This window comes from Dama dama, chromosome 11, assembly GCF_033118175.1.
Source record: "Dama dama isolate Ldn47 chromosome 11, ASM3311817v1, whole genome shotgun sequence".
NCBI lineage: Eukaryota > Metazoa > Chordata > Mammalia > Artiodactyla > Cervidae > Dama > Dama dama.
In genome coordinates this window covers 57,499,161-57,509,080 of record NC_083691.1, presented here as the reverse complement: position 1 = coordinate 57,509,080, position 9,920 = coordinate 57,499,161, and the positions used below count along the sequence as shown (strand labels likewise).

Sequence of the window (9,920 nt, the reverse complement as noted above, 5' to 3'; positions counted from 1 at the left end):
CTGACACAGGACAATGGTCCTGTTTGTCTACCTAAGGACGCTGCTGTGACAGACTGTCCTCCGAGCACTAGTGGCCCAGAATCCTGTTCCATGGGGACCATGCAGAAGTAAAAGCCAAGGAATGTGTCAGTGATAGACACAGGCCACCCTGAGACATTCAAATACAGGATCCAGTCATTGCTCCCCTCACGAATTCTCACAAACAGCACCTCCTTTGGAAATGTAGACTCATGGCTGTAGCTTCCAGCACACAGAGATTGAGAGTCTCAGGTCCTCACACAGAGCTGAGGGACCCAGGGAATCCTATAGCACCTGATTCTACATGAGTCTGCAGAGGAGAAGTTTTTCTAAGCACCACTCAGAAGAAAAACACAAAGTCACACTTTTTTCATACTGTCCTCCATCTCAAGTGAATATTTTTCTCAAAAACTCCTTTGACTAAGCTATTTTCTATATATAGAGAGAGAGGGGGAGAAAGAGAGACAGACAGACAGAGACAGAGAGACAAAGACAAGAGAGACAGAGACACAGATAGAATTATGGTAGAACATGCACCAGATAGAAAAAACTGAGTTTCAGTTATTTCATATCACTGATTTAGGCATAAAAGTCTCATCAAATTCTTATTGTCTTAAACTGAGCTATTAACTCTCTGACCAACATATATATTATTTTTCTCCTTGGCAATTTCTTTTGACTTGAGTATTCCTTGAACGTTAATTCACTTGTTGCCAGGATCAATTCTAACAGCTGATTCTAACATTCCTAAACAGGTAACTTGGGAACTGCAATGATGTAACAGTTCTTGAAGCAGCTCAACTTCATGATATTCTTTGGAGGAAATTCTGAGGGTCAGTACTAGTGGGGAAGAAGTTGTTCTCCTATCTAGATCAGTTGTGAAAAATCAGAGTGAGATGGACATTCCCTCCCAGATACTAACCCTGAACATACATGTCCACAAGTAGGCTCCCCGTTGCTTTCTTAAAGTCATGGCCCATGTGCACTGGGTTCTGCAAACAATCTGCACTTTCACAGTGAGATTCTTCATCCCACTGCTCCAAGCAGTATAGACTGTAGCCATTGGTTTACATCTCAACACAGAAGACCTTTATTTCACTTTGCTGAAAGTTCACCCCTCCCACCTCCCCCTGGCTCTGTCCACACCTCTGCCCCCACCAGGGGATTTGCATGTTGTTCCTCAGGGAGGACCTTCCCTTCCAAGTCTGAGATAAAAGCTCAGCTCTTGGCCTTGCTCTGACTTATCAGGACTCCTCAGTTCACACTGCTGAACATGTGGTTCCCTGCTCAGCTCCTGGGGCTCCTCCTGCTCTGGGTCCCAGGTAAGGATGGAGAGGGGTTGAGAAGGAGGATGGGGGGTGAGCTCTGGGGGCAGCACTGCTCTCCACGTGTGTTTTTGTTAGATGTGTGTGCCTTGTCCTGCAGATGGGCATGGGAACCTTAGATCTATGAGAGTGAGGAATGTTCCAGAAGGAAGAAGGTCCTGTGCTCAGGTCAGGACTGTGACCAGGGAAGTGGGGGTGATGAACGGGATGTTTAGAGGTCTCTCTACACTTCACAGATATCAAATTCATTATTGTGATTGTACAATTTTGCGGTATGATTACAGATAATGAGAGTAATACAAAGTAGTATTAATATTTGAGCTAAAATAAATCAGAAAAAGGAAACAATAAAAATGGTTGCTAATATTTGTAGCTTCCTAATTCTCTTTCATTCCTTTAGGATCCAGTGGGGATGTTGTGCTGACCCAGACTCCACTCTCCCTGTCTGTCTGACGGCCTCCATCTCCTGCAAGTCTAGTCAGAGCCTGGTACATAGTGATGGAAAAACTTATTTAAATTGGATTCAACATAAACCAGGCCAATCACCACAGGGTCTGATCTATCAGGTTTCCAACTGTATCACTGGGGTCCCAGACAGGTTCACCGGCAGTGGATCAGGGACAGATTTCACACTGACAATCAGCAGAGTGCAGGCTGAGGATGCTGGAGTCTATTACTGTTGTCAAGGTACAGAAGATCCTCCCACAGTGATGCAGCCCTGAGCACAAACCTCCCTGCCTGGGTGGCTCAGCTGCTCAAAGTGCAGCTTCTCTGGGGAACTGACAGCAGATGCTCTGAGTCTGTGTAAGAGGAAGATGGTGGCGATCTCAGGGGAAGAGTTTGCAGTGAGTTGTTTGCAGTTGTCCAGATTGCTAGGACAATATAATACTCTTTCTGGTTAAAGAAATAGACATACTATGCATGATTTTCTATTTCAGCATAATGGGTTCCATAGCGATTGCAATTAAAATTATATCCTTAATTAGTGTGTATGTGTGCTAAGTTGCTTCAGTCGTGTCTGACTTTGTAAAACTCTGTTGACTGTAGCCTGCCACGCTCTTCTGGCCATGGGATTCTCCAGGCAAGAACGCTGGAGTGGGTTGCTAAGCCCTCCTCCAGAGGATCTTCCTGACCCAGGGGTCGAACTCCCACCTCCTCCATCTCCTGCATTGGCAGGCTGGTTCTTTACCACTAGCACCATCTGAGAAGCCCATACTTAACTAGAAAGTTCCTCAGAATCATCCATATACAAGGCTTCTAACACATTCAGAAACAAATGGCAAATTTCAGTGGTATTTCTGTACATATTCACAATGGAGACACACATCCATCCAAAATTCTCTTGATGTTTTACCACAATCACCAGTGTGGAAACTGGGGCTACTGCACGTACCTCTGTGAGCAGCCACTCACTGGACCCTGCACAGCAAATGGCCCCAAACATAAGCTTTGCAGAGGCTCAACGCTCAGGGTGACGGGAGCAGCAGCGGTGCCCAGAGGATAATCTGTCCCCAGGCTGGGCTCAGGTGGAAATGTCTGAGCGCCTCTTCTGTGTAAACAGGGGTCAAGGCATCACTAGAACAGCCTCCCTGAGCTCCATCTTTCTCCCCAGAAGGATGCTCACACTCTGTATTCCCTCCAAGCTAAGGCTGCCGCGTCTCCCAGGAGCACCTACTAGGTTCCCAACTGACCTCATGGCTGCACAGAATTTCAGTCATGTTGCCGGGAGGACACCCTAGTCTGGTTGTGACATCCCCACTGCCACTTAATCCCTTCAAGGCACTCGCTTCATGACTTGACCAGCAGATCATCACTCTCACTAACCAACTGGAGAATACAAAGTTGCCTGCACTACAGTGGTTTTTGGCCTTTGAGCAGCTCAGAGCTCACATATGTAAGGAACCATAAAAACATTGTCTAAAAATCCTCTTTGACTTTCCTCATCACTGAATTCACTGAGTAATTACTCAAAATGCTTATCCACTGTCAAAATTTTCTCTTGTGAAACTAGTAATGTGCACTTTTTGCCGTTCTTTTAACTTAATTTTCATTGGAGTATAGTTGATGTGCAATGTTTTATTAGTTTCTGCCATACAGCAAAGTGAATAAGTTACATATATGTATACATATATCTATTCTTTTATATTTTTTTCCCATATAGGTCATTACAGAGTATTGAGTAGAGTTCCCTGTGCTGTACAGTGGGTTCTAATTATTACTAGTTATCTCCTTTATAAATGGTTTCTATCCCTGGGTTGGGAAGATCCCCTGGAGGAGGGTGTGGCCACCCACTTCAGTAATCTTGCCTGGAGAATCCCCATGGACAGAGGAGCCTGGCAGGCCTACAGTTCACACGGTTGCAGAGAGTCGGACACAACTGAAGCGACTGAACATTCACTTTACATATATTAGTGTGTATATGGCAACCCCAGTCTCCCAGTTTATCCCTCCTCTCCTTCTCCCCTTGGTAATCATAAGTTTGTTTTCTTTGTCTGTGACTCTATTTCTGTTCTGGAGGTTCATTTGTATCATTTTTTAAGATTCTACATATAAGCGACATCACATGACATTTGTCTTTTGCTGTCTGACTTGCAAAAAGCTTTTGCACAGCAAAGGAAACCATAAACAAAGCAAAAATCCAGCCCTCAGAATGGGAGAAAACATTTGCAAATGAAGGAATGGACAAGGGGTTAATCTGCAAAATATACAGAGAGCTCATGCAGCTCAATATCAAAAAACAAATAAACAACCCAGACAAAAAAGTGGGTGGGAGATCTGAAGCTAGGAATATGCCTTTTCCCACCCTGAGATGATTCTAGTGCTACAAGCTGCACCTGTGTCACTGTACCTGAGTTACAGTCTGCATGGCCACTTCCCTCTTCATGAAAGACCCCTGTGTTCTACTGTAACTTTTTAAAAATTTTACTAGTACATCAGAGTGGTAGCTAAGGTGATTGATTGCAATTCATCTCTATTACACAAGTTTATTGCTATGAATTCAGCTTTCTTTCCTCCCACAAGTTTTGATACACAATATTTTTTTCAATTCACAATGAGCTCTACTTTTCTCTTTGAGTTCTTCTTTGACTCTAGCTTTTTGAAAAGCAGTTTCTTATTTATTTTCCAAATACTTGAAGATTTTTCTGATTGCTTTCTGTTACTGACTTTGAATACTATTTCCTTCTTTTTGTAGAATATACTTGATACAGTTAGAATTCATTTAATTTTACTGACTGTCTTGAAACCCACAATATGCCCTATCTTAGCTTTGGTTTAGAAAGAAATCCATATTTGACTCCTGTTCACCCATGTGTTCCCTGAGTGTCAGTTATGCCCTGACGGCTGATGTCTCTGACCTGCTCTCTGTGCCCTCACTGGCCCAGGAGGCAGGGCTGCTTGCACCATAGGCTAAACCTACTGCAGAGCCCTTTGCTTTTCTGGCCCCTCTCAAATCTGGCAGGTTCCGTGTCCCCTGGCCCATGAGTCAGACCAGTGTTCATAGATGTGGAATGTGTTGTTTTTAGTAGTCAATGATGCTAGCAAGCAATTCCTTTGTCATACATTAAACTCACAAGGAAATACGACCCCCACCTTGTTTATGGAGTCCACCTGAGAGCTCTCTTATCATTTTGGGAAAAGACTTCATGTGATTTGATGCCAACTGTAGAACAGAGTGCTTCCAAATACAGTCTGGAATGCACCTCCAGCTAGAGGAAATCAGCCACCAGACCACCACCAGAACGCTACCAGGAAGCCCAGAAAGAGTTCCCAGATCACTTTCAGATGACTTTGTTTATTCTGAGACAATTTTGGGGCTTGTGTTCTAGTTAGGAGGGTTTGACTTTTGAAATTATAGTTTCTGTACATATATTAACATTTTACTTAGTACTACTTTCACCTGGTCATTATGTCAAAGCACACTAGGGGGCAGTCAAGTCAAAATTTTAATAGACATCTTTCTCCTGTTGCTAGTTCCTGTCCAAAGACTACTGTATTTGTCTATCACGTTGTAGTGTGTGCTAAGTCGCTTCAGTCGTGTCCGACTCTTTGCAACACTATGGACTGTAGCCCACCAGGCTCCTCTGTCCATGGGATTCTCCAGGTAAGAATACTGGAGTGGGTTGTCGCGACTTCCTCCAGGGGATCTTCCCCACCCAGTGACTGAAGTCACATCTCCTGCATTGGCAAGCGGGTTCTTTACCACTAGGGCCACATGGGAACCCCCATCACATTGTAGATTTAATGCTAAAAGGGGGATTATTCAAATTACACCTCGCCTCCCTCCTCTCTTTCTCTGTCTCTCTGACTCTCTCTCTCTGCAAATGTTAACATTGAAACAAATTTTGTTAAAAGATTTTTCATTATTTCTTTTTTTTCTGTATATTTTCAGTGTAGATTGAACTATCATTAATACCAACACTACAAGTTGGAGACAAAGGTAAATTACTTTACTGAATCTGGAAACTTCTGCAGCAAGCCACAAACTGCAACTGTTGCTCTTGTCTGTAGGGTATCCAAAATTGTTATCGACTTGCAAATAGTTGCTCTAATTTTTTCCACAGAATTAATCCATTTCTCTTCTTCATTTTGCTTTAAATGAATCATTGTGGTGCAATCAGATTTTCTGGGATAATATATGAATCAGCCAATTCTCATAACTCGTTTCAAACTGTGCCTAGTGCTTTTAGAATTTCAGAATATGAGAGCACCAATCTCTGGATTGAAGATGTTCTCAATTTACTAGAGAAATAATATGAAGTATGAGGAGGGTATGTCTGAGGAAGTTTGTAATGAGTTATCATAGCCCACAGATCTTTGTTAAGGTTTATAATTTCTTCCTGTGACTGTTTGAGGGAGTTCCGAATCGACTTTATTATTACTTTTAAAATTTCTAGTTCTTATTCTCTGCACGTCCTGATAAGTTCTTTAGAAGAATGTACATGAAAATTTCTGGAAGCACTGAAAGCTGAGGCTCTTGATACTTCAAAGAGCATTTAACTTTGGGTGATCCATGGTTCCTGGCCAAAGAAACTAAGCAGATATGAAATTCACTCCTGTAAGCCTGCTGCTCCTCTAAGGCCGAAAATCACCACTTTCACTTACTGATGCAGAAGCTGTACACTTACTTCAAGGAAAGAAATGACTACTAGCTATTTCATTCAATCCTTGTTTCTCTGGTTCTGAACTTTCAATTTGGGCAACTGGAGATGAAAATCATTAAGGATCATTTTGGTTGCTTTAAAAAATCAGTTTAAGTGATTTAATAATCTTGTTTTTTCCAGTGAGTCTTAATTATTTTTTCTAAAAATCTGTATTAACATTTTGTAGATTTCTGAAACTGTTGAAGATGAAATAAAAAGAATTGATCCTAAGGAAAAAAAAAAAAAGAATTGATCCTAAGTTCTCAGCTTTTGTCTCAATTTATCTTCAATTGAGTACCTTACATAGGTTTGATATGCAAAAATGAAGACAAATCATCACTAGCAGATGTTTCCTATAAGAAATTTAAGAAGAAATCCTCATGTTGATGCTGGGAAGAAACCAACACAATAACATAAAGGAAGAAACCAACACAGTATCTGAGGGCAATTATCCTTTCACTTAAAATAAAAAAATTTTCATGTGTTTGTTAGCCATCTGTATGTCTTCTTTGGAGAAATGTCTGTTTAGTTCTGTGGCTCATTTTTTTATTGGGTCATTTATTTTTCTGGAAAGATGCTCAACATCACTCATTATCAGAGAAATACAATCAAAACCTCAATGAGGTACCATTACACGACAGTCAGAATGGCTGCTATCCAAAAGTCTACAAGCAATAAATGCTGGAGAGGGTGTGGAGAAAAGGGACCCTCTTCCACTGTTGGTGGGAATGCAAACTAGTACAGCCGCTATGGAGAACAGTGTGGAGATTTCTTTGAAAACTGGAAATAGGAAGCCCCGCGGGTGTCATCGCCAGACGAGCTCGCCGAAATGGCTGCCGCCAGTCAAGGTGCACGGGTTTCATATTCTAGAAAGTTGGGAAATGGCTGCAACGGCTGTGGGAGGTGGATTTTTTCTGCTTCAGCTTGCAAACCATACTGGCTACATCAAAGTGGACTGGCAGCGAGTAGAGAAGGACATGAAGAAGGCCAAAGAACAGCTGAAGATCTGCAAGAGCAACCAGATACCTTCAGAGGTCAAGAGCAAAGCAGAGGAGGTGGTGCCGTTTGTGAAGAAGAACGTTCTAGTGACTGGTGGCTTTTTCGGAGGCTTTCTGCTGGGCATGGCATCCTAGAGGGGATGACTTCACCACCATTAGTCCTAGCTGTGCCAACCAGCAGCCTCTTCCCTCCACCCTAGGACAGCAAACTCCTCCTCTTCCTCCTCCCTGCCATGGCATATCTGAGTGGCTTCTGTAGGCATCTGGTGATTCAAGTTGGGAACGGACCCACTGTGAGCTTGACAGCAATGGAAGAGACCGTAGACCTTAGCGCTTATCTAGCACACTCCCCCGGGACTAATCTGTAGGTCAGCAAGTATATTCCTTTCTGGCGTAAGATACTTACCAGAACATAGGACAAGATGACAACGCCAAGTGGATCTTCAAAGGTTGCCCCACACTTGATTTGGAAAAGACATTGCAAGCTTATAAGATATCTCATTAAGTTTTGCATGGAAAAGAACTGAATACACTGGCCTTTAAGCATGAGAGATTTTGCCATTGTGGTGTCTACTTTCTAGTTTAGTAGATTTGAGATTACAGAAAGAGAACTGCTCTTAGTGTGGGACAGTTGAAAAATCCGAATATGGAATGACCTTGTCCTAAAGTGACATACGATGTGTTGAAGCTGTGTTTGGTGGGAAGGCCTTTGGGGAAACCAAGCAGTTGATAACATTTAGGATGGTCAGACTTGGTGAATCATTTAAAGGCATTCAGATATTATCTAGGGATGTTTTCCAACACACAGGATAATGCATTACCTAGCTGTTTTCAAACGTTTATTGATGGTAAAATAAGTGACTTTAGGTGTAAGAGGGAGGAAGCTCTTGGGTGTTTATTTAATAGAAAGGGTTTAAAGCTTTGAACTTTTCTTTACTTCCGTTCAAAACGTCAGAGGTAGCCCATAGCTCCTCTGTGTCAATTCTATTTCTTTATCCAGAGTTTTAAAATGGTGGCATTTCCAAGCATTAAAAATTTAGAACAGTAGCATGAAAAAACAAAACTGGAAATAGAATTGCCATATGACCCAGCAATCCCACTTCTGGGCATACACACCGAGGAAACCACATCTGAAAGAGACACATGCACCCCAATGTTCATCGCAGCACTGTTTATAATAGCCAGGACATGGAAGCAACCTAGATGTCCATCAGCAGACAAATGGATAAGGAAGCTGTGGTACATATACTCTATGGAATATTACTCAGCCATTAAAAAGAATTCATTTGAATCAGTTCTAATGAGATGGAAAAAACTGGAGCCCCTTATACAGAGTGAAGTAAACCAGAAAGATAAAGACTAATACAGTATACTAACGCATATATATGGAATTTAGAGAGATGGTAATGATAACCCTATATGAAAAACAGAAAAAGAGACACAGATGTACAGAACAGGCTTTTGGACTCTGTGGGAGAAGGCGAGGGTGGGATGTTTCGAGAGAACAGCATGGAAAATGTATATTATCAAGGGTGAAACAGATCACCAGCCCAGGTTGGATGCATGAGACAAGTGCTCAGGGCTGGTGCACTGGGAAGACCCAGAGGAATCGGGTGGAGAGGGAGGTGGGAGGGGGGATCGGGAAGGGGACACAAGTAAATCCATGGCTGATTCATGTCAATGTATGGCAAAAACCACTACAATATTGTAAAGTAATTAGCCTCCAACTAATAAAAATAAATGGAAAAAATAAAAAATAAAAATGGTGTTGCTGTTGAGGACTGATGAGAAGAACCCAGAGAGAAAACCCAGTCTGTTCTTCATGGAATCACGAGGAAGGTCCATCCGCCTGGTTTCCTGGGTTGTGTATGCTGTTGCTAAGTCGCTTCAGTCATGTCCAACTCTGTGGGACCCTGTGGACTGTAGCCTTCCAGGCTCCTCTGTCCATGGGATTCTCCAGGCAAGAATACTGGAGTGGTTTGCCATGCCCTCCTCCAGGAGATCTTCCCAACCCAGGAATCAAAACCATGTCTCTTATGTCTCCTGCATTGGCAGGTGGGTTCTTTACCACTAGTGCCACCTGGGAAGCCCCTGTTGTGTCTGGGCCACGGCACATGTCACAGGAAATGAGTGTGTGGCCAGGGATTGAGATCTTCCATCATCAAGGGCTCAGTGATGTTTCTGTGCAGAGACCTAAGGTCATGTCACCTAGTCACTGTCAACTTAACTCAGCCGAGCAGTCTCCAGATGCACTTGCTCCTGAAGGTGGTCCAGCAGAGGCCATGTGATAGGGTTGGGGAGGTGCTACCACCAGTGACAGGGAATGTCCAAAGGGTGCAAAATCTGGCAGATGCCAAGGAGATGGAGACCAACTTCCAGCATTCAGACAAGTATTAAGGATGCACACAGCAGCCTTGAGTAAAGAAAAAGAAAAAGTC

General features: G+C 42.8%; 1 long non-coding RNA gene and 1 pseudogene across 1 annotated transcript; both read left to right on the top strand.

Annotated features, from left to right (window-relative positions):
• Positions 1–1,291: 1,291 nt before the first annotated feature.
• On the top strand, positions 1,292–2,101 carry LOC133065551 (immunoglobulin kappa variable 2-29-like; annotated as a pseudogene).
• A 3,231-nt stretch (positions 2,102–5,332) lies between these two features.
• Positions 5,333–9,575, top strand: LOC133065550 (uncharacterized). Its single transcript, XR_009694906.1, has 3 exons — positions 5,333–5,445; positions 5,734–5,781; positions 6,672–9,575. It is a non-coding gene; the product is annotated as an uncharacterized LOC133065550 (long non-coding RNA).
• Positions 9,576–9,920: the final 345 nt, after the last annotated feature.